The 24001-nt window shown below is 47.3% G+C and overlaps 1 pseudogene; it reads right to left on the bottom strand.

The window, feature by feature from the left end:
• Nucleotides 1-6167, bottom strand: part of LOC144168489 (uncharacterized) — a 34728-nt pseudogene extending 28561 nt beyond the window's left edge.
• Between the last annotated feature and the right edge of the window lie 17834 nt (nucleotides 6168-24001).

The raw sequence follows: 24001 nt of genomic DNA, 5'->3' as shown, positions 1-24001 counted from the left end.
TCGGCTCACCCACAGGCGCCACCGAAATCTCAACTAGCTTAGCCCATATTGGCCTAGCGTCGGGAGAATCAGCTGGGAGTGACAAGGGCACGACGTGCTCATTACACACCTCGTAGCTTCCAACAGACCCTATCTCGGCGTCCATCGCCTTTTTCGCCACACCCTCAGCAAGCGAACACCGAAGGGTGTTTTCGTTCTGTGTTGCGGCTGTCAAGGCTACACTAGATCCAAGCCTGTCTGTCTCAAAAGACGGCTCAGCCGCCCCAGACACCTGAATCCCTACGAGCTCGGCTGGCCGTTGCTCGAAGTCAGCTACCTGAGCTGGTGGCAGGACGGAATCGGCTTGCTCAGTGGCGAGATCGTCATGACTCCCGACTGAACTGTGCAAACCGTTCGCTGCCTCGGCTGCAGGCTTTCCCACCACGTCGCTCGTTTGCGCACTACCGTCCGAAAGAACAACTTCCGTTTCAGCGGACTCGTGCGGCCTCTCGGTAACCTCATCGTTTACGCATTCCTGCGAAACGTCGCTATATCGCGAAATGTGCACGTTCAAGTCGGTAGCCGTTCCCAAGGCCTCCCGCGAATTTGAACCGTCCGAACACTCCGCCGAGATCTCCGAAACAAACGCCGACACATTATCGCACTCAGTGGACACGCACTGCCCTCTGCCGCGTCTGCCGACAGTCTGAGCTAATGTGCCGTCGTTATCTCTCTCAATAACCTTGCCACGCTGCTGGGCCTCAACCGTCGCCTCCGACTCGCGCTCCTGAGCGTCGCTACTGGCAGCGCTGCACGGTGCTTTCCTCGACAACGAGGTCTTTTTCGAGCAACAATTCTAACTCGGGCTGCACTTCTTGCTGCCCGAGTTGAATTTCATGCTCTAGGTGCTTGTTCTCCCGTTAGAGTCTCTCTCTTTCGAGCTTCTTTCTTTCCCTTCGGATTCGCTCGATATCGAGGGTGTACCATCGCATCTTTTCCTCGTGCTTGAGCTTGCGTTCCTGCTCTTGTTTCTGCCACTCGAGCTCCTCTACTCGCTTTCGTTCCTCGCGTTCCTGTTGTAGTTTCTGCCTCTCGAGCTGCCGTACTCGACTTCTTTCCTCGCGTTCCTTACGCTGGCGCTCAGCCTCCGCCTCGGCGGCCTGACGTTTCGCGGTCTCCCTGCCATTGACCAGCTCAATGCATTCCGACAGCTCCTCATCGTCAGCCCCGACAGCGAGTATAGCCTGTATCAGCTCTGGCTTTCTCAGCGCGTCCGTAACATCCAAGCGCAACTCTTTTGCAAGCTCCACCAACAACTGCGGTTTTTTCAACGCTTTCAAATTCATGGCCGGTCTAGAGTACTGCTTTCCCACTGCTCCAAAAATGTTTTGCGCGAATAACCCATGCGACAAAAACACACTCCCTACCAGCTATCCTCAGAAGCCTGGTAAAACTCAGTGAAGAAAAGTCCCGCACTTACCCTTGACCGCCGTGAATTCTGCGAAGTCCGCAGCCGCCTTGACATCCATGGTGTTGGGTCTCGCACCGCTGGCTTCAGGTGTTACGAAGTTGCCATCCGACCGCTGCCAACCAGTTGTTGCGACCGGGCGGGGGCACCCGATCCGAGCTCCGTGGCCTCCGACATACGAGTGGTAGCGTGTATGATGCGAGCGGCCAGCCGCTGTTGCAGCCGTGAAGAAGTCCAGAAGCCGTAGGCTAACGTAACTGTCTACTTCATAGCGAGAGGTGAGCCGAAGCCAAAGAACAATGCCCCGACGGGCGAGGTTACAATACAGGACTCGAGCAGAGCGACAACATTGATTCGCTGCTCTAACAGTAATGGTTTACAACGCTTGGGCAGCTCTATTTATACCCAAAAGCGATAACGGTCAAATGCCAACAAGCTGGAACACGCCACGAACGTCACCGACACACACAACGCTCTTTCCCATGGAGGAAAGAAAGTTCGTTAGTCGTTCATAGCCTCGGGCACGTTGAGTCCGAGAGAGGGGAGAGAGGAGGACTCCATTGCGATCGACGGGGCCTCTGTGTCCTTGAAGTTCGTGGAGACGAGCCTCGCAGGCAGCCGCCGAAGTTTTGAAATGCGCCCAAAGCGAAGCGTCTGACGCGGCTTGTCGCAACTTGTTGCCGACATGATTGCGCCTGTTTTAGAAGGAGCACGAGTGGCTTCTCCGCACAGCCGAGGAGTGATGCGGGGAAGTACTGCCGCGCTGGCCGATTCGTAACACTGCGTATATGCTCCTCTCGTTGCAAATGCCGACGAAAGGCGATACTAGCGCCCCTGCCAAATAAATGCCTTCCATCTCTTTCTCGCTCACCTCTCACGCTGTTCCTCTCCCGCCTCGTTACTGCCTAGATAATACGCTAGAGGTTTGCTCAAGTCAATTTAAATTTACCGCGTTCCACTGCTCCAAGTCGGGTGCCTCGATGCCAGCGCTGCCGTACGTGGTAGACGCGCGTGAATCGAGCGACCTTAATACAACGTTTATAGAACCACGTTGCCCTACTCCACAAGTGTGCCAAGCAGAACGTGGAACATATCTATTTATTTTCTGCCTTATATTTGGTTAGTGTCTTGTTCTTGTTCAACAGTGTTGATAAATATGAGCACTAGCACCGGACTTGGACATTTAGATTTGGCTGTGGGTATATAAGATTATTGCGCAGCTTCTTGTTTGCTTTGGCCAGGTGGCTGAATCGAGATGCAGACAGACAGACAGACGGGCAGACAGAAGGTCATTCAGGCAGATCAGAATTTCTGCGTTTAGGCAAAGTCTATAAAATTCGGATTTCCCGCTCGTGCTTATACGGCTGAATGCTTTTTATCAACTCCACCTATCGAAACGGATTCAACGCCACTTCCGATTTAGCGGGGTATTTCCAGAAGCAGACACTTTTAAAAAAGCAGCAATTTCGAACGTGTTTCGTTAAGGAAGCCACAAAGAAGAACGGGTCAGAAAAAAAAAAGAAAAACGGGACATGTGCTTTTGTTTTTACAGAGCCTTACTAGATAGACTCGGCAACTCCGTTTCCGTAGACCACAGCGTCCCGGCCCGGATGTTTTCCTGAACCTTGAAGGAAAGGATGTCATAATTCATGACAGTTCGCCTTGAATTCGGTTGAATAAAAACAACCTTAAGACTACCCCGAACGAGAAGTCGGAGAAAGCTCTCGTTGCGTGGTTCAAGGATATGAGAGCCAAGAACGTCTCGCTCGGCGGGGAAGTGGTTCAGCAAAAAGCGTTGTGGTTCCCACATCTGCCACGGTGTGACCACTTTAGGGCAAGCCACGGCTGGTTTATTATTTTACCTCGCACTTTTAGCGCATTGCTAAATTATCGGGAGCCAAGCACCGCGGCCGTCGAAACTACGATGTCATAGTAGCTGCTGGGATTCGCTTCCCTTTAGACATCAAATGTATGGAATCAACTGCGTTTAAAATGACAGTCCCGATGTTAGAAAGTTCTCGATTTAACAAAATTATTCCCGGTTCCATGTGACTCCATTACACCAGGTTTTAACTGAACCATGATCCATCACACGTAGTCGAAAATGCGTCTCCTGTAAACTATGTTGTTGAGCCTCTAACGTCGTCGTCATACCAACGTCGCAACGGCCGTGAAACGGTTCATGTGCGACGCATCAAGCATTAAGGTGATTCAGCCTTCGTAACGGGCCCATAATTCGCCGGTGTGGCTCCCTTCACCTATACTACAATATATAAACGGATTCACGGAACTCAGCTTCCACTTCAATTGCTCTTTGTTCACATATGCTCGAGAACTAATCACTTTTTCTTACCTCAAAAGAAAACGTGCTTTTATTTGGACACTTATATGCTCTCACTGGTGCACCGGATATCGCGCAATTTCCTGATCTTCGGCGTACACCGTATCAGCGCAGTACGTCGGAAGAACCAAATAGCACTTAAGACGGTTTTTCCAAGAAAAATAGGGCCTGGTATACCGCTTGGCCGGGGCCTGGTGGCAAGGGATGCTTATAAAGCGAATGTTAAGATAAAATAAAGCTTCCCAAGAGATGCCAGGAAGCTTTTTACGCTTTTTGTTTAATCCTCGCTGACTTCGTACCGGGATCCTCGGCAAAGTTCGGAGCCTAAGGATAGGACGCAAAAGGGAAGTAGATATGGGGAGGAAGCAGGTAGTGGTGAGGGCAGATGGCTCCCTCCACTCTATATCCTATACACAATACGCGCTCTTCTTGTACACTTCGCCATCACGGCGGTGGTGGCGGCGGCGGCGGCAGTGGCTATGATGCTCATTAAGGCTGAGGATTAAGGTGGAGTTCCTCTCCAGGGATTTTAGGCTTGTAATCCGGTCGAAAACCGCGCACGAAGCCGATTACAAGGAGGGCCCTCGGCGTCTCCACACCGTTTCTGCGAAACTCTCGAAGAGAGTGCCCTTGCTTAAAGAGGCTGCTGTGCTGCTAGCGCCTTCCAGGAACCACGGCTTACTAGCTTTGTCTTCGCACCTAATCTCCTGATAAAGTTCCCGGAATATTTTCTTAGCGGCAGTTCAGCTGCAGCCACGTAGCGACGGCTTACTTTTCACCCCGTAAGGTGGAAGTATGTCGTGCCGCAAGGTGGATACGTGACGAAATTATGTTTAATTTTACAACGACAGCTGTAATTAGTCCATTAACTTCGCTCGGCGTACGCCTGTAGCCGTGTGCCGTCGCCAGTATCTCAGTGGGGCACCGCCAAACACTTACCTTAATTAAACCAAAGTCTTTTGCCAGTTCGGAAGTTCCGGTGATAGCACCTATATAGTCTCCTCTAGTCTGAAACGAGAATCATGACCACTCGTGCAGGAGCTTTCACTGTGAAAAAGATTTAATTTAGGGTGCCCTACTTAAGTTGAACGCATCGTTTGAAAGCCTACTAGGTAGAAGAGAAATCATCATGGGCCGTAGATTTCGCTCTGATGGAAGATGGATGCATCAATGTTAATTATACGTACCATTGCTTCTAGAGTCCCGTGTCAGCGCACAAATGACGCATGACATACAAGAATGTGGTATTGGTGAAAATTGGCACGGCTGACGTCTTGATCTTGTTAGTGAACTCACAGAAGATTTTGTACGTTTCGTTGTAAAGACTCACAAACTGCGATCCCAGAGGTAGCATTCAACTTGCAACTTTTAGATTTATCTGTAATAAGAAAAGCATCGAAACGAATTTCACCATAACCTTCACATTTTAACTTACTTTATTTTAGACTTCACTTCCGGCTTATTATGATTAGAGCGCATATGCTTGCTTAGACTATTCAAACCTGTTACGATTTTTCTATCGGTCCATGTTGCAGCAGGCTGGCGTGCACCAAAACCTTCTGGGGAACCAAAAACTATTTATAGCATGAAAACATTCGCACTAACCATGAAAAGAACTCATAATTAGCAGCGCTGCGTTGGGCATGTTTATTGACTCATGCATTTACACCAAGCATATCATGGACCGCATCTCACGATCACTGCCTGCTATTTCAATGCGCATTGGGTCCTCCAGTCCGACGCGCGGGCAACGCGCTTACTCGAGCGCGCCGTCGACGAATGCTGATTGCAGCGGAGAAGAGGCTGCATCGGTTTTACGTACTTCGACATGGTAAAAAGCGCACTAGACGGGGGCAGAAGAAAAGACAGTGACACGGGACGAGCACTAAATGTGCAAAATGTGTTGGACTGGGGACCTAAGCTTTTCACCGCGGTTCATGAAAATTTAAATTAGCGCTCGTCCCGAGTCACTGTTTTTTCTTCTGTCCCCGTCTAGTGCGCTTTTTACCATGTCGAAGTGGTATCACCAAGTAGCCCAAATTTCTGCGTTGAACGGTTTTACATACGCTGCTTTTATTACCATCCGGATGAGGGCGGCATAGAAGCAAGCCACTAACGAGCACAAGAAATGATTCGGGCAGGCCCCTTGTTTTGTTTGCCGATCGATGGTTAGCCAGGCCTATCGTGCACCAGCGGTTGTGTGTCTTCCGCGAACTCGTCGAGGTCCAGGTCGTCGCTCTGCGGAGAGTCGTCCACCGGCTGCGGGCTGCCGTTGTGGTGTAGCCACTTTTGGTGCTGTTCCGAGTCAACGGAGCCGGCGGAAGCTTCGTGGGAAATACCGCCTGCCAAATTAGCGTGGTTGTCCGTAGAAGCCGGCATGCGCAGATAGCTCCGCTGTTGCGGGTCGCTTTGATGTGAGGGTTGTTTTTTCAGCACCCAATAAACATTGCAAAATTTGTGGATCTGTCGATAGGAAGCTCAAAGGCATGTGGCGTGGCGCTTGAAATGGTTGCGGGGTGAAGCATGTGTCTCCTTATGTACCTTTCAAAACGTGTGTTGTCTACCTTATATCATTTCCATGTGATCATGCGTATATTGGACAGACAAGTAGATGTATTAATGTTTGGTTGTTGAAGGATAAACGGTCTTTAGGAGGCAACACCTACTCGCACGTGGCTCAGCACGTTTCAGAGTGCAAATGCGAGCCTGCGTACCAGGAAACAGTGATACTGCCTGTGCACAGGGATAAATTAACACGCGAGATTATCGAGGCATATAACATAAGAAAAAAAAGGACGTGGTGCTTTAGTGTGCCTTCGCTTCATTTACATGAAAGTGAGTTTGAATTTAGAAATCACTCTCTGCCGTGAACATAAAACACGCGCCTTCATTCACACAGTTTGTTCGTGCCTGTCACGTTTTGGAAATAACACGATGGATTTTGACGCATGTATGATGTGTAGTCACATGGGCTTAGGTTGTAGTATTTAAATGTGTGTCTCTTCTAATTAAAAAATAAGTTGTGAGTCAAGGCTGGGGTTTGTCATCTCTTTTCTTAGTGTCCATGTGCAAGTGCGCTACCATCATGATGTTCCAATTCTATATACTCCGAAGATTCAAGCTTCTGCTCTAAAGTTCTAGCGTTTAAGAAAATGATGCAGCACTCTGCACAAGCTCCCTCTCTATGGGCGGTTCAGGAAAACGCCCTTCATTGCCGTCGCTGCTGATAAGGTCCAGTGTGCCTCAAGGAGAGGCATTCGTTTGCAACTTCTGGTCTTAGGGGAAACAGCCCCTGCTCTTCCCTCGCTACCTAGACTCAAAGCACACTATAGGGTCATGTACCTTTTCCCTCTTCTCTGGGCATCTCTTCCTCGTGCTCGCTCTCAACTTCCTATCCCTCAAAGGTGTCGAAAAACATGGGTGGGATAAGAAATTTTGTCTTTCAAATACATGACAGCGTCTAGAGCGTCCATAACTTGGCCAGGGAAAACGCTGCAATTGAAAAGAACCTGGAAAGAAACAACGCATAATTCCCAGTTTATTTTTGGCTCGCATGAAACCTATTTACGATTTTAGAAGAATCGTGGTTACTGTAATTGTCAACTTTGTTGCGATTTTAGGTTCACGCGCCGTAATTGTACAACAGCAATGTGGCGAATAATTGTAGTAAGCCTCGGATTAATTTAAATCACCGCGTCCTCCAAACTACACACTCCCCTTTACTGGCATTTTATTTTCACGCGAACGTTACGGCCCACGACACGTTATTTGACACCGTTTTAAGCCTGCCCTTCCAACGCTAGCCTAAACGCAAGGCTTTGTTCCTTCGTTGCTGCGTGCAAAGCCCTTAATCATTTCCTTTGTTCGCACTCTATGCAAATGACTTGGCACATACGCGGCCATCACGGCGTTCAGGCGTACACTGTATAAAGAACGAAAGTATTTCAGCCACGCGAAGAATCTTGGGCTCGTATTTTCGCTTGAGAGCCGCTCAAGTTTTAAACACGTAATGGCGACGTTGTTGTCTCTCCTCGATGTACTCAGCAAACAAATACGCTATATGGCACGATAGCACAACGCGCACGTTATCATTTAACTTTATCCCGCGCATATTTCCCCTTAATATTTTATATCCTTCAAATAGCTGGCAGCTGCGGATCTTCCTTGTGCGCAACGACACTGTTTTTTGCTGCTCGAGTTTAAGAGAATAAAGTTGCAAGTTGGAAAAAAAATATGGCGGAAACTTTGAAGGACGCCTAACGTAAATCTCTATCTTATTAGATGCCATCAACCGTTATGAGCCTTACGGCGAGTGTTCAAACTAGCAGTCTCGTTTTAGCGACTTTCTTCCTTTTCATCGCTGCACGATAGACGCGTTTGGCATTTGTTTTTCGACTTGTACAGGTTGTTCTCAACATCGCACGCCCCATACTGTCATCAGCTGGTGCTTGCGTATCTGGATTCCAACGTTATTCCCCCCTTTCTTCCCCACGGTGCCACCTGCTTTGAGCGGCTGCTCTGTTTATCCGCTGAAATGAACACCGTCGGTAATGTGTGCCTAGCTTTAAACTATATTTCTTTCGCTTGCTATAAGACGCCCTAATTCTTCCGTCTGTTAATGCGCCCACGCGGTGGACTGCTCCGCTATATCGGTACATTGCTCCTCGTAACTGGTTGCATGATAAGCTCTCATTCTTGAGGAGTTTTGATCACTTTGCGCTTGCACGCCCATGTTATTTCAGACAGGCCTCTGTCTGTGTCTGATGAAGGACATAAGAAAGAAGACGCGTGGAATGTGGGCGTCAGTCCTTGCGCAGAAGAGGGATACTCAGTTAGTAGTAGTAATAACTTTATTATCGGAAAGGAGGTACGACGGCCTTGGGGAGGGAATGGAAGAGATAAAAAAGATGCACGGTGAATTCTGCTGTGGACTGGACTAGCGAGGATGCGGGGCATATGTAAAGTGATGTTCATGCTCAAACAGACGTACGTAGACAGACTAATCTCTTTAATCCATGCGGGTAGAGGATGATTCGCCATTTCCCCTTTGGAGGATAGGGATGACGACGACCTTCTTGTCATTCCGGTCGATTAGCTGAGGATGATATTGATTTGTCATGATGGGAAAATGACTGGCTGTAGCCAGGCATAGATCCTCCTCGGAGATAAAGCAAACGTACCCCCGTCTCCCCACAGCAGCTGCTTGTATAGCTGAGTCGTTTGGCTGCTGCGCTATAGATCGTGGGCCCAGCTTGATGCCGATTTGCAAGTTATTACAACGAAAAAACTCCCCTGTCCACGTGATTGCATTGGTGCGCGTTTAAAAAAGGCAAGCTAATCTGAGTAATCTAAAAAAACCCATTATGATGCGTGTCTTGCGTAGTATGGTCATTTGCTTTAGCACTCCCAACATACCTTGTACATAGGACAACCCAATAAGTCTTGAAAATATGGTGATTTGTGGCCTGTTTTACTGCGGCCAAGGTGGCTTTATGGTGAGCCGATGGAATAATCAAAGCTGCATCATGATTACAAGCTTGGAAAAAGGACAGTGGATAAGCACTAACAACTGTTTTGATGAAATTATTGCGTGCGTGAGCTGCCTGTTTTCATAGTGTAGTAAAGGTGGCTGTATGCAGCATCAAGCGGCCTACCTGAACTTACAAGTCTGACTAAATGAACTGACACGTACACCTAATACAAGCGTCATGGATAAGCCTCCTTAACGTCTCGAAAAAATTCAACTGGGGCTTGCTGGTAAGATATCATACAGTTGAACTTGTGCGCAGAGAACTGCTAGTGGTAGCTATGAAAGATTAAGCGCTGTTATGCCCAGTGAAATGTACAATCATCGTCAGCAGAAAAACATCCCGGGCCATCTCCACTAACGTGAAACCTGAGGAGGAGCGAAGCATGCAGTGTATTAGTGTATTCTTGGCGCCTTGGCGTTTTTGCCAACGGACATGAAAGCGTTGGGGGGTAGAGGTGTACAGCTTGGCTGAAAAGTCTCTTTTGTTTGAAGCACGAACCACTCTAGCGTGAGGCGTAAACGAGTGTCTAGGTGTTTGTTTAGTACGCGTACGTTCTAGCGGGAAGCGTAAACGAATGTCCCGGTGTTTTAGTACCGTGACTACATAGGATGACGATTACGATGACGACAACAGGAGACGCCAACAGCCACATCCCACAAGGGGCCTCGCCCCTAAAACGGGTAGAAAACCAAATTTTGGAAGCAAATGTTTACTTTTGGAAAAAAATGGTCTTGAACGGCGGGAATATTTTTTTAGCAACAACTTAAAAGCAACTTCCGGGTCTCCCTTAGACGGTACGAAACCGACAGACGAGAGTTTTGCTATAGCAGTGGGGGGAGGCGTTATGGAAAGTCATCTATCTTGTATGCCCTTGCGGTAGCGTTCGACAAAAGTTTTCAAACCATCCGCCACAATATTCAAAAATAAGAGCAGCCAAAAACAGCGAGTCAGCTATCCATTTTTCATCGTCTACTATGATTCGAAGCAAGAAAAATACGCATGCCTCAGCAATATTGTTCCTGCAAGTGCGTTTTATTTGATTTTTCAAGTTGTGAAAGTCCCGTAATCAACGGGATTGCAGCTGTACTTTTAATGGTCAGCAGTACCATAGCTGCACGTGGGTTCTCAGCCTTGACTTATAGACAGTATGATAGGGTCTTCGTTCACTGTCCCAAATTCTCCGGGTTTAATCCGTTCTTATGAACTTAAACAAACATCTTGAAGCCAAAAATAACCCATAATTTCGTCAGGCTTCAAGTAGACTTTGCTTCAAAATAAGTTGATAAGTTAAGTGCAGAGACATGTACTGCCCTTTCCCGCTCTTTTCTATGATTTTTTTCTGTATAATGCATTTCGCTTTGGCGGAATAAATTGATCTTTCTATTGGGAAAAGCACTCAGCACCAAGTGTTTGTGTGGGAGGATGGACGTCCGATAGAGATGGGTGCGTTCATTGGATTGCCTGGGTACCTTGCGACTACTTACAATAAAGGAGCTGACTGTGGTGTTTTTTTGGATTCTTTACTCCTGAACCTGCAGCCTCTTGTACGGCAACATATTAAAGCGAACACTTCTATGCCTCATCGGTAGCGACCGTCCCACCACCAAATCGCACTGCAGCATAGCCAACTTTACGAAGTGGGTTTCACAAAACGGTGATGGCGATAAGCGAAGGCACGTCAAGACCATAAAAAATGAAAATAAAACACTTCCCGTGGTTGCAATCGAAGCTGGGTCCCTCGCGTTATTCTAACACGGTCGAAGCAATTTGGATTTCGGAATTTAACTCAGGTTGCGCGGGAGAAAGCATGGTGTCTTAACCCTATTTCTCTTAGAAAAGGGGGCTTTTCTATATTTTGTAGCTTTTTATTTAGAAAAACACTAACAGCAAAAGCAACTCCCAATGAAACAAAAGGAATGCCATCGCAAGTTTGTCCCCGTAGTGTCGGGTCTACGTCAGAAGTGCGATAGCATTTTTCTTTCTCCCCAGATGTTTTTCTACGCTTAATAGTGTACAGGACCCCAGATTTAAGAGAGCCCTCTTCGCGACAGCAAATTTTACGCATTGAGAGAGAGAGAGAGAGAGAGAGAGAGACTTTATTAAGAGAAGGTGCCCGTAGTCCGGGGCTCCGGATATGGAGCTGAGGACCAACTCTGCCAGCTGTCACTGGCTTTGAGCGGTTGAGCCAGCCAGCCACTTCGCCCAGCTGGCGAAGGTGGTGTGAAGTATTGGCGGGAGACCGCGATTCTGGGTGCAAGTGCAAAGTGTGTGATACATGTCCGGGTATCGCCCACAGTTTGTACATTGTTATGCGCTCTCCATTTTACGGAATTTGTGTATCATGTAAGGAGTCGGAAGCGACCGGATCTGTATTTGTCGAAGTATAGCTGAGTGCCGTCGTGTTAGTGTGCTGTGAGGTGCCGGAAACAGCTGTCTGGAAAGGCGCGCATCCTGAACAGCTTCTCTCGTGTCAATATAGCGGCTGCCTGAGAAGGGCATTGCCCTCGGATGACCATCCGCTGGCGCCCGAGTGTTGAGTTCACGGGCGAGAGCATTAGCGCGCTCATTTCCAGGGATGCAGTCATGCACAGGGAGAAGTCATTCAAGAAATGTGTAACTCTTCCGAACAACAGCCACCAAGCCTGTAATGTTATAATGCATCAAAAGTCCTCTTTAAACAAATTATAAGTAGCAGGAACCGCGAAATATCTTATCTCTATGAAAAAAAAAGATGCATTGGCCAGTAGTCAATGATTACTGCAAACTTAAAACCAAGTCTTACATGCCCAACACACTGATTACACCATAAAAACAGGCGCTAGGCACTCCTAACTGTTGCACAAAAATTATAGACTTACTTGATGGCTTGCTAAGAGTTTTGTATATTTTACCTGAATGTCAGTACTTTTTCAGTTGACCCGTGATTTAAAAATGGACATCATATTTGAGCAAAGATTAGATTTTACGCTATGCCCGATTTTTTTTTTTTCGCAGCGCGATTCTCAAGCTTGCGCTCCCACATCACAATATTGTTACGTTCCGGAAATTTAGGCGGAACATTTTTTTAGCGCTGTCCTTAAGAGGCCCCCGTAGCGCTAGAAACGATGTGTGGGCGTTGTTTCCCCTATGAGAATTTGAGCAGATCTAATGCACTGCGCTGAACATTTCATCGATGAATTTCTGGAAACGAAGCATTTCGGTTCGGATGTTACCTTCCCCCGCCCCCCGAATCCTAGCAGTTTTTTATGGGTGCATGCATACCTGGTTGTATGCTATCTTGAGCTCTTCCCTAAGTGGGTATACAGACATTCAGATGCGTACCTTTTGAATTCGGCGCAGAGTAGTGTTTCTCAGGTAGAGTTGCGCGAAGCTAAGCTCATCTGAAATTGCAGTGAAAAGGGCGATTTCTGTTCCTTTGACAGCCCATCCACCTACCGAGCATTGCTTTTCCCGCACCCGTGAGCAGGCTTTAGCTGTTGGAGAACGAAAGCCTCGGCTCTGTCGACTGCCGGATGGGTATGTAGTGCGCAAGTTCCTTTTTAGACTTCTCAGTTATTTTGCTCGCGTTCTGCATTTGCAAGTCAGAAGAGTTCGCGTTCAAACACATTTGCGTTGTGCCGTGGGCTCCGGGCTTTGTTGTTCACAGAGTGGCACAGGAGCTACCTCTGTTATCTTGGCACGTACCGAGTGCATTGAATTTCGCTACGTCCTTGTGGGAGCCGAGATACGTGATGTCATAATTTTTTTGTGTGTAGGATCAGTGTGGGATATTCAGAAGGCACAGAAGGATGCAAAAGAAGAATTTCTTGTTGCATGCTTCGGTCAACAATTCTTAAATCGAATCAAGGAATCGCGACGGGCAAACGGCATAATCCGCATATATCCACAAATAAAGAAAGAGTGTCGCAGATCAAGACACTCAACGTCGTGCACAACGTGCGAAGACAAAGAAAAAATATCGACGAAGAATCGCGCATCTGGTAAACTAAAAAATGATATCGCAGCGGGGACCGGAGGAGGACGTGGTTAAAACTATGAAAAATGAATGCAAATCTGTTCTTGAACTTTATTCTGGCACTTAAACATTTTATGTTGGGGTATTTTCTGCGTTATTTAAGGTTAGCTCGCAAACTTCAAAATTGTGCGATTTTCCCAACGCTAGGAATTTTCTCGGTATGCCTTTTTTTGTATTCGCGGAATATTAACGCTGGTATCAGTCGTTTCTCTTTTATACTGAGTGTCCTTTGTCTCTTTATTTATTTATTTATTTATTTATTTATTTATTTATTTATTTATTTATTTATTTATTTATTTAACATTATATTTTTCTTTGCAGGAGGACACTTGCCGTTGCCGAAAAATAGGGTGAGCAAAAAGCAGTTTTTATTCGCTGATTTCATTTTCCTCGGTTACTTTGAATGAGTTCAGGAGAACAATCTTTGTCACTCTAATAAGTGGCTTGGAATCCAGAAGACTCCATGGAATTGTGTTAGACCTTTTCCTGGTGCGCAGCCGAGCTTTCGCGGCTTCTAGTGTAGCCAGCTCGGCGCAGCCCTGAATTCTTCCCAGAAATAATTATATTCACAATATTTTCAAGAGAGCAGCTACTGCCATGGGAGGGGACATCAAAGTCAATGGCCCCAATGAAGCTGAGACACAGCCGGCAACCTCTCCCTCCTCGTTTAAGACCAGCCAGGAGCCGGTCCTTTCGTAGTAAAGGGAATCATCATTACAACGCCGACATTGGATGATTTCTTCCTTGACTATATAAACGTGATTAGGCGAATATCAAACAGAATGCAAATGCAAAGCATGAGAGAACGTACGCGAATCCAGGCCAGCGTTTATACGTTAAAAACTATTGTATACGAATGAAATTAAATAACCCGAATCCATGTAAGTCACAACAGACCTGTCGAGGTTTAACTGAAATCTCTGAAACTGCAGATGTAATAGAGTTTTATTATTCCTTGGATATATTCACCGGTTTCCGAGGATTGGCAGCAGTACCGAAGTGGTGCTACCTCTTCCGGCTGGTACCCAAAAAAGGCGCAGCTTCTTACAGATTTTAAGCGATCCTCACGGCTTATTCCGGAAGCCATCGGTGGGGTGTTCTCCAGGAATACCGAATAAAACCACACGTGCTTCCGAGAAGATCAGTAAAAGAACATTCCGCCATTCGTCTATAGGCATTGTCTCGGAATGTGAAATGTGCCAGAGTACGCTGTTCTAAACTGAAGGAGGCATGTTTTCAGAAACCCGTCGCGCGACAGCACCAGTCCGCATAGCTTTCTCCTCACGGCAACATTTCGGGAAGCCGGAATAGATTGTACAGTGCTCACTTTTCTAGAGGCGAAGGAAGTGTACAGCCCGCTGCAGTTTTGTGCACTTACGTTGAAGTTGGTGCTCGAGTTTTTGGTGCTCAATTCTGTCCGTTGGATTGGCTTCGGCTTCGCCGGAGCGCGTCCTTTCCGCGAGCGCGTCCTTTCCTATTCGTAATTTATAATGCGAGAACAAGAATAAAACAGAGAGTTGAGCTGTGATACTTTCAGCATATGTGTTCATGCCGACAGCCTAGGCTTTTAAAGCGTCACCGGTCGCCTACGTGAAGTACTTCCGTACGTTAGCGCTGATGGCCTGTAAAGAGGCTATTGTCGGGGCGCATGCTTAGTCTACTAGCCAAGCAATTTGTATCCCCGCGATTTGCGTGCGTGCGCGCGGGTGTGTATGTGCATCATGTGTGGGTGCGTGCATGCGTGCGTGCGCGCGGGTGTGTGCGCGTGTGGTTGTTTCCAAATAAGTAGTGGACTAGCGCCATCTTGGAATGAGTTTATGAACTCCTCGTGTGTATGAGGGGGGGAGGGGGGCATAATTAAGCGTGGGTAACTTGTTTATCATCATCATCATCATCATCACCAGCCTATCTACGCCCACTGCAGGGCAAAGGCCTTCCCATTATTCTCCAATTACCCCGGTCCTGCACTAACTACGACCAATTCATCCCCGCAAATTTCTTGATCTCATCTGCCCATCTAACTTCCTGCCGCCCCCTGCAACGCTTGCCTTCTCTAGGGATCCACTCCGTTACCCTTAAGGACAAACTGTTACCTTGCCTTCGCATTACATGCCCTGCCCACGTCCATTTTTCTGCTTAATTTTTACTAATATGCCCTTAACACGCGTTTGTTCCCTGACCCACTCCGCTCTCTTCTTGTCCCTTAATGTTACACCTATCATCTACCGTTCCATTGCGCGCTGAGTCGTCCTCAGTTTAAGTTGAACCCTCTTTGTGAGCCTCCAAGTTTCTGCCCAGTAGGTGAGTACCGGTAAGATGCAGCTGTCATACACTTTCTTCTTCAGGGACAATGGTAGGCTGCCATTCATTATCTGAGAATGCCTGCCGAATGCACTCCACCCCATTCTTATCTTTCGAATTATCTCTGCCTCATTGTTGGGATCTGGGGTCACAACTTTGCCGAAGTAGATATATTCGCTTAACTTGTTTAACAATTTACGGCAAATATCTTAAACCCGCCGCGGTGGCTCAGTGGCAAAGGCGTTCTGCTCTGGGCCCAAGGACGCGGGTTCGCTTCGCGGCGCAATGGCCGCTTTTCTGATGGAGGCGAAATACAAAAACGCCTGTGTGTTCGATATTTCGGCACACTTTGAAGATCCCCACGTGGTCAAAATTAATCCGGAGCCCTCCACTACGGCGCGCCATGTCGCCTGTGAGGTGTCGGTGCGTTAAACGCCATAATCAACCAAGCATATGCCTTGACGTGTCTGATGGCTTAGATGGATTTTTAGTTTTCGCAATACCTTGTGCTTTAAAAAATTGGTCCATCCCGCACTGCGAAAGTGAACGTCCAGTGCAGCTGTCGTAAATCACTGCAAATGGTTATGAAGGAGGGTATAAAACTTTTCTCGTCGTCTCGGCGGGCTGGTCGCTTGCACTCGGCAAGTGTCACTTTGTAAATAAGGGTGTAGTCTATCGACACTGCTTTCTCCTATTACTCCGGGTCGCCGCAATGGTCATTGGGGAGTTCACTTTACGTGACATTTGTTTGCCCTGCGACGGTTCATATGGGCCCCGCCATTTTGTTGTTTATGCGTTTTAGTCGGTCAACTCTGGTAGGTTCATGATTAACCAGCGCAAAGTAAACGGGACGAGAGAGGAGTACACAACACGAGCGCTACTAACAACTGTGCTCCTGTTGTGTACTCCTCTCTCGTCCCGTTTACTTTGCGCTGGTTAATCATGAATGTAAACCGACTAGCCCAGTTCTCGACCTTGTTGAACTCTGGTAGGCTTAGCTTGTCGTCCCTGCTCTGCGGCTGCGCGCGACGGACGTCGTTCGGAATGCGAATAAAAAATTACCGCTTCTAACAGCATTTCAGCAGCAGAAGTGTGTCCAAAGATGCCGTTTTGCTGCATGTTCGGTAGTGTTGTTAACAAACGACCCGGTCGAAGGTAATGGCGAGGCCGTGATGCGGCAATCTCGCACATTGATAAACGCCCAAATGGCCGCTGTTGCTAATTTGCGTGCCTCAGTGGCGGTACTCTAAGGCCGTGTTCAGACTGAAGCCGCAACTGTCGTAATAACTTTCAAAAATGACGTCATTTCACGTCTTAGCCAACAGAACTACGGGACACGCCATTTTTTTACGTCCATAGATCACCATATGACTTTTTCGTTGGTAGTCTGAACATGGCCTAATACCTTATTTACTGACACTATGCTCGGCTTCTCTGGCGGCAAATGCTGAGTCCTGCCTAGCCTGACGCATGCGCTCACCGTCTTGGGCAAAAACGGCTCTATTTAGTGACACTAGTCCTGCCTAGCCTTCAAAGATAATCTGCAAACATAATTTTTACCAGGAACACATGTGTGGGGTGTCACGCTGTTCACGGGTGCCTTATCATCCATAATGCGGTTTCCATGCTTGTTTTTTGCTTTCCTCAAATGAATTCCGAGCTTTATGCTGTACGCCTGATTAGCCGGACTCTTGCGCTCTGCGTCTTAGGCCTTGGCGCATTGGCATCTTCGCCCACGGAAACGGAAATGGAAATGAAACCGTTCAGGAGGAGGGTGGGGGCGGGAGTAGAGGTATACAGGTTTGCTGTTAAAATATTCGCTCTACTTGGCCGTTTCGTAATCATGGAACTCTTTTTCCGTCAAACGAGCATTCTACGCCCTGCTCCACGCACGCCAGATATTATCTGCGTGCAGACAGGTACAGATGATGGCTGTGCATCGCGTGTCGCTGTGAACGCCACGGTTGGTAGCACGCACTGCACGTTGGGGCATGAGCGCATAACTTGAAATCACTCTGAATTAATGTACTCGGCGCTGCTGTAGACATCGCCTTACTAGAAGATATCCACGCTTCGCGCATTGCTGTGAAAAATATTGTTTCTGGGACCCAGTGCATGCTGAGATGAGGGGGCGAGATCGTGATTTTCTTGGGTCGAATTAATTGGTATGACATCAATAGTATGACATCATGAACAAACTTTACGTTGTCTACAGTTTGAAGCCAGGTGCGCTGTCGTGAATGGCCTCTGTGTCATGCGTGCGTTGTATGCAACACAGTTGCATAGCGGTACATATCCATTCAGTTCTGAGGTAGACATTTGGCCTAGTGGGGGTTGAGTGGACTTAGATGTTGCAATCGAGCGCAAGACATAACTAGGCACGAATAAATGCCCCATAAACAGGACAGAAATACTGCAAATTCAGTTTTTGCTTGCGCTGGCTAATAAAGTAGACGGCCTCAAGCTTTTCAGAAACCCTTTGTTCCATTACATTGCGACACGAGTGTGTGGTTGAGCTCGGTGAACGCCAAAGGCAGTTTGCCATCGACCGCCTTATTCCGGATTCTGGCTTCGCTTTCCTGAGGTCGAAAAAAAGAATACCCCGATTAAATTGTCTCGCTACTAATGCTGACATTTGATATTTTACGTGGGGTTTAATTTCGTGTCTAGACGGCGTACAAACAAAAGTCGAAGCGACGATTCGGTCGCTATTTTCGGTATATCTCTCCGCAGAGATGACAGTCAGGTGGCCGTCACTGCTAGAGTTCCTTGACTAGCTAAAATGACAAAATGCTTGCTTCGAAACACAACGGCGCGCCTTTTCAAGCCATCGGAGATAGCATGATCAATAGGACTGGCGGAACCATATTACTTTAAGCGCATAACAATGAAACCGGTTGGATGAACTAGTCAGGTTTCGAAAACTTGCCAAGTTGAAAACATAGCGTTACGAGAGGACGAAGATTGCGGCAGTGGGACATGAGACTGTGATTCCCGATTTGACGATGAAGCAGTGCGCGCGCGAGGTCTCTGATGGCCGCCATGTAAGTTAATAATGATGAAGAAGTGGGTGCAAGCATATATGCACGGAGCGGCAGATTACGATAGCCATCGGCGTATCTTCGGAGGCTGGTAATCAGTGCTCTTCAGGCTGACTTTCTGCACTCGGAAACTCCAGCGCGCGCGCACAACTCCGCTGATTACTCAGGACGCTATAGCAAGGTGTAACTCTCTGCATATGCTGGCACCGCGTTCTTTGTTCTTGTTAACACTTTTGATATCTGTACATAATGTAAATAGATCACTCATCATTCTTAACCACGGTTCTGTCACTGATTACCTGCCTTCACGTAACAATAGTCATTTCCTTTGGACAGATGATTTACTTTTTTACAGGGTATGTCGCGCAGTAACTCCCAAATTGTTCATAAGCACGAAACTTACCGCTACTTCTTGGCACAAAGTGAAAATGACCACTTCGTCTGTGGCGCACGCCATCTGCCAGCAGGGTTGCAGCCATATTGTATCCTTACGTGAAGCCCAGGCCATTGAAGGCTACAGGCCGTACAACGGAGAAAATTTTAGGCTCATAGCAGTTTCTCTTTAGTGAAACCACCATTTTACTTGGTTGTTCTACCTGCACACTGAAATAAAAATGCGGGGCTAACAAATCGCCGGTGACACTGTGCAGTGACATGTTACCACAAGTAAAAGGTACCGCGCCATCTCCACTAACGTGAAAACTGCCGAGGGGTGAAGCATGCAGTGTATAAGTGTATTCTTGGCGCCTTGTCGTATTTGTACACGGCGGTGAAACCGTTGGAGGTTAGATTTATACAGCTTTGCTGTAAAAGTCTCGTGTCTTCGAAGCACGAAGCGTTCTAGCGCTATGCGTTGGAAAACGAGTGTCCCGGTGTTTCAGTATTGTGACTACATGATACTACGACGACATGAGACGACGACTACATGAAACGCCGACAGCCCGGGTGCCTAAGGTGCTTCGCTTCTAAAAGGTGACCACGTAGCAGCCAACGCAAGATTATCGACAGCGTCGAAGTTCTCGCTGGAGGGGTTGCCGTCCAGGTTGAAATTAGAAAAGTGTTTTTCGTTGAGACGCACTGGGATCAGACCACAACATACTGTGTCATATTCACCTGAACATTTGAATTATCGTTGACCGTACCGCCGTGTTGAAATCCTATTATGGGTGCCAAAAACTAAATACTTGGGGTCGGTCGTTTAGGCGTATTTTGGGGAGTTTCGGTTTAATGAGTGTGAAGGTCCGTAATGGCACCTAACTGCAAAGAAACATAGCCGTAATTATCTGGAAGTATACGGTAAAGTAATACCCGGCTTCGAAACTGTTGAACCACAATGTCCCACGTAAAACAAGCCAAGAATATTAGCAGAACTTCACTGGCAGCGAACACACATCTGATTAACGACTAATTGAGTGATTGATTGTAGGGTTTAACGCACCAACGCAATGCAGGCAATGAGGCACGCCGTAGTGGATGGCTCCGGCCAATTTTGACCACCTGGGGATCATGAACGTGCGTCGAAATCTCGTACACACGGGCGTTCTTGCTTTTCGCCTCCATCAGAAAAGCGGCCGCCGCGGCCGGGAATCGAACCCGCGTCCTCGTGCTCAGAAGCACAACGCCTTAGCCGCTGAGCCACCACGGCGGGATTTAACGAGTAATTCACCACGTGCGGAGCGCCCTATTCCGCCACTACTGTGGAAATGTGGAGACAACAATAAACACATCGATCGTTTTTATCAACACAACGTGAAATACCTGGCACTGTCACCATCGAGGGAAAATGCATGAATAACTCCTCCATGAGAGCCGTGCTGCCAATCCCATCAAACGTTGTTAAGCCTAACTCCACCTTATTAAAAAAATGGGTGCGAGGTTTGGGCTACACCCGCATTGTCCCGGTTTTTAAGGGGGGTGGGGCAGTTTTCTCACGGGCGGTATTCATGAGATGGGGGTATCAATAACGCCACTGCAGAGTTGTTGGGGAAAAACTGCGGCTGCCAGCCCGTTTATTAAATTATAATTAGGAGTATTTGAAATGACCACGGAACCACCCCTTCCTCTCTTTCTACCATGCAGGCATCGCGCAGGCATCGCTGCATGCAGCTACTTCCAGTCTTTAACCAGCAGCAATGTGGTTGCAGAAAAGATCCGTAGAAAAATGAAGATTACAAGATGCTACCCACGGAGGACATAAATCCTGTCCACGATGAATTACGTCTGCTTTGCGTGTGTTAAGCGGGGGGTACAATGAGGAAAGATACAATGAAACAAAGAGGAATGCTCTGCATCCAAGTTCACAGCGCGTTTCCGCCTACAGCACCGACTGCGCGGAGCAGAGTATGTGTTTTGCTTTGCGGTGCAATTGTACTCGCCATTGCTGCATTAACTCGGCAAGCTTGGTTTAACTGTGTTCAACAACGGAATAGTCTTGTTATTTCATTATCCGTTTGAAAAATATTGGAACCAGCAAGAACAGCAAACAGTAACACTCTCCTTCAAAGTTATGTATACCGCCTCTGTTACGGCATGTGCAGATAAATGTTTCCTCTGATTCAATCAAGCATTGGCTGCCCCAGTTTTGCGGTTGCCTCCTAAGTGTATGTAGATAATCATCGTCTCCTGCAAGCTCCCACCCTCCACGCTTCGGGGGTTATAGGATGCAAACGCAAGTGCAAAACTAGGCACTTCACATCTCCCGAAATGTACATATCTGGAGACGGAAGGGAGTAGTCGGTGCCTGCAATGACCAGTAATGTAGACAAGACACATTGAATGCCTTGCCGAGACACATTTGATACATCTATAAGACGTGCTTGCATTCAGTGGGTCACTTTATTCACACTCCACCCACCGCCTCTGCCACCCGGGCCTCTCCTGTACAGCGTGTTGTCTTTGGTATAAGCGCCACAGAGATAATAACGTATGCTAGAGCCACTATATGCCTCTAGCGTATAAATGGCCCATTGATTCGCATATGTCATACGTATGATGAAAGAAGCGGAAGCGATACTGGTTTAGCAGAGCTTTTTTTCGTGGCTGGTGTAAGGCATTTGTTTTCGGGTACATATCAGTGTAGAAAAAGCGTAGCTTTGGGGTTGCCAAAAAAGACTTGCGAGGAAACGTTAAGAGTACAAAAACTCAAACACTCGTATGTACTTGGTTTCAGCGCTCGAGCTAAAAAAAACCTGAGAAAGGGACATTATTTCCCTGTGGTGCGCCTCACAACACAGGTACACGTTCGGTGGTTAAATCCGTAATCTGAATTATTTTGAGAATCATTTATGACGATTTATGCATGTATGCGGGTGTGGAGTGAAACAGAGGCGCGTTTATTGGCTGTGCAAGTGTCAGCGGCTGTCTCTTTGTCTTTGTAAACGGTTTGGCACAAAATTCGAAACCATGCTCCCCAGGAGCAGTGATGATGCAAAGCTTGTTCCCCTCCAACTTTAGTACGGTTGGTGCGGAATGGAGCCACGCTCGCTATCTGCCCGTCGACTCCGTAATGCCCGGTTTATTTAACACTACGTTTCCCGCAAATAGATATACTATTTGCGTGAGATCTGTAGCGCTGCAGCTCCACCACCTGAATGCATCGCCTCCATCATCCGTGATTTCTTCCATCTGTTAGTCGGAGAGTTTCTTTTTTTTATTTGACACCTCCCTATTAGTTTTGCCCTTTTTGCACACGCGCTAGTGTCAGTATATGACGTATTGTCAGGGGCCACCATGTGACTTATCTACTTATCTTGGAACCTTCACCTTACTTTGTTTTAGCGAAAGAGGCCAGCAGAGATAAAAGAAAAAGGGAGTGAAAAAGCCCGCTCACCTAATTAGTTTTCCGCCAATTATTTACATTACCGGCCTTCGTCACCCCCATTATCAGGGAGCGGCACTCCCTAATGCGAGCCGTCATTCCGCATTCGACGATCCATGGCGCATCAACTGCGGCTCAGTTTTATGTTTTTGTGAGAATTTTGAGCTGAATTCGCTCTTTCACTACCTCAAACCTCTTTCCCTCCGACTCTGCAGTGTGCAGATACGGGGGCATTGACGGGCTCATCGGCGTCGGAACCCAGCCTTTCCTTCGTAGTTTTCTAGGCGTACACGCGCTGCGATAATGATAGATCCAGCCAGTTTTCGATCCACATCAGCCGGTGAGCGAATGGGAGGGGGCGCAATAATAGTAATCTCTGCTCTGGGATGAAGAGGGATATGAGCCTCCGGAACGACTGACGAGAAGTTGGAAGTATCCTGAGAGATGTGCTTTCGACACATTTGATTTTAATGAACGCGTATCGCCACCAAGAAAGGTGTAATATTTCACTGGTGAGTTCGTGAGAGACAAGTGACGTCAAAATAAAGATGTTGTCCCCCCGGTACGGGGGCACGCATCTTGGTATCTCATGTAAGTATGTTGGACTGACATAGAAATATTCGCGGCTACACCACGGCCTCGTCGTCTCGTCTTCTGTAATCACAGCTGCGTAGTGAACGTGAATTCCTTCGTACATAAAAAGTACAGGAAAAAGAATCGTTCTGCTGTTACTGCTCATAAAAAAACTTTGTAAATAGTTTTCCTGGAAGAAACATAAGATATACGCACTAACGATTTTAGGGTCAGTAGCGGTAACGAATGTGCTTATTTTGTTACTTTTCGAGGAAAATCACCAAGATGATTCGAGTTGTGACTGAATTTCATTGGATATGTGTCTTTATTAGGGATGTGCTTCTAAACTGCCACATTCGTGTTGAATACTTGAGAATGTCTCCCGCTGCTCTAATGCCTTTTTTTTGGCACTGCGGGTAACTGGAGTTTAGAAAATAAATTCCTAGTCAAATTTCGATACAATTTTTTTTACTGTGGTAAAAAAATAATTTGCCGAGCACAGAGGGCGTTCTAGTTGGGCTTAATCCTTTCTATGACAGCATGAAAGATTTGATGCATACATAGCTATGTGCGTGTTTAGGTGACTTGAAATTGAAGTCACCCAGGCTCAAAATGCGCTAGCCCGTGTTGCCTTATAGAACCCCGCGGCTCACTCAACATGGGCTCCTGGACTGAGGAACCACTCTCACATTGTTGCGTACTGAAGTTGTCTCTCTCTCCCTCACACACTCAAGAGACGCAGCTGTCAGAGACGTTATTAGGTCTTAACAATGGTAGCATTCCGGGCATGTTGATAAGGTATATTTCTTGACGTGTTGGTTAATAATTTTTGAAATTCAAACAAGCGGTAATAGACGCTGCAGCGTCCATTACGACTGCAGGTTTCGCATTAAAAATTCTGGACACCCACACGCCAGTGGCCTTTTGGGCAATCG

This window comes from Haemaphysalis longicornis, unplaced genomic scaffold, assembly GCF_048455015.1.
Source record: "Haemaphysalis longicornis isolate Haplotype H1 unplaced genomic scaffold, Haemaphysalis longicornis Haplotype H1 scaffold_2, whole genome shotgun sequence".
Lineage (NCBI taxonomy): Eukaryota > Metazoa > Arthropoda > Arachnida > Ixodida > Ixodidae > Haemaphysalis > Haemaphysalis longicornis.
The sequence above is the reverse complement of the archived record's forward strand: the minus strand, read 5'-3'. Positions and strand labels throughout refer to the sequence as shown.